The following is a 1,291-nucleotide window of genomic DNA, read 5'->3' as shown; positions in this document are numbered from 1 at the left end:
GTTTTTTTGGCCTGAAAAAAGGCCAAACTGACAACCCTGGCTCGTGTTATCTTTCCTTCCCACCCGAAACCAGTTCGCCAAGTCAGTGCGAGTTGAACCACGATCGAAAGAGGTTGTGTGTCGCCGTCCCGCTCTTTCGCGAGGTTACGGTTACTGTATTATACAATCTTTGGCTATTGTATTTCTCGGCGAGTTTTGTTTCCCCTAATTTTTCGATTATACCAAGTTTGACCTGACGCAATTCCTTCCAACAATTACAGTGATTTAATTATTCTCTCGTTTTACGTGCAAGGAGAACACGTGCAGTTGTTTAATCCGTACCGGAGGAGGTTTTCCCGATGCCGTCCGTCTGTTACCTGTCAGGTCCTTGACAGACTAGACAGAAAATCCTCCTGTCCGTTAGTGTGAGGCGAAAATCCTGTCCGTTAGTGTGAGGCAAGGAATAGTGTTTCGTCCGCAGAAGTTTTGTATATGTTACGTCGAGTAAGGTAAGGCGGAGCGAAACGTGAGGATGCTGTCAGACGCGGCATTACTCAACGTGATTTTTGGTTTGCCTTTCAATATCTTCTTCTAAATCTCTTGTGTGTGAGTGAAATAGCTATATAGGTTAATCGTCATACTGTCTTTAATTATTTAGAATGGAAGTAGTGTGATTTACTCTGTTTTTTAGAGTAAGTCTAGGCCAGGGTATCTGAATAAACCTAGGCTAGTTGTAGAATAAATGTGTCCTATGTTTCAGAATATTCTGAGTGAAATAGCCATATAGTTTAATCGTTATACTGTCTTTAATTATTTAGAATGGAAGTAATGTGATTTACTCTGTGTTTTTTGGAGTAGGTCTAGGCCTGGGTATCTGAATAAACCTAGGCTAGTTGTAGAATAAATGTGTCCCATGTTTCAGAATATTCTGAGTGAAATAGCCATATAGGTTAATCGTTATACTGTCTTTAATTATTTAGAATGGAAGTAATGTTATTTACTCTGTTTTTTGGAGTAGGTCTAGGCCTGGGTATCTGAATAAATCTAGGCCTAAGTTGTAGAATAAATGTGTCCCATGTTTCAGAATATTCCGAGTGAAATAGCCATTTAGGTTAATCGTCATGCTGTCTTTAATTACTTAGAATAGAAGTAATGTTATTTACTCTGTTTTTTGGAGTAAGTCTAGGCCTGGGTATCTGAATAAATCTAAGCCTAAGTTTTAGAATAAACCTGTCCATTTGTTCAGAATATACCGAGGACTTAATTTCAGAATATACCGAGGACTTGCCAAAATTGCAACAGGTAACCTATA

This window comes from Palaemon carinicauda, chromosome 36, assembly GCF_036898095.1.
Source record: "Palaemon carinicauda isolate YSFRI2023 chromosome 36, ASM3689809v2, whole genome shotgun sequence".
In the NCBI taxonomy this organism is placed as follows: domain Eukaryota; kingdom Metazoa; phylum Arthropoda; class Malacostraca; order Decapoda; family Palaemonidae; genus Palaemon; species Palaemon carinicauda.
Note: the sequence above shows the minus strand (reverse complement) of the source record.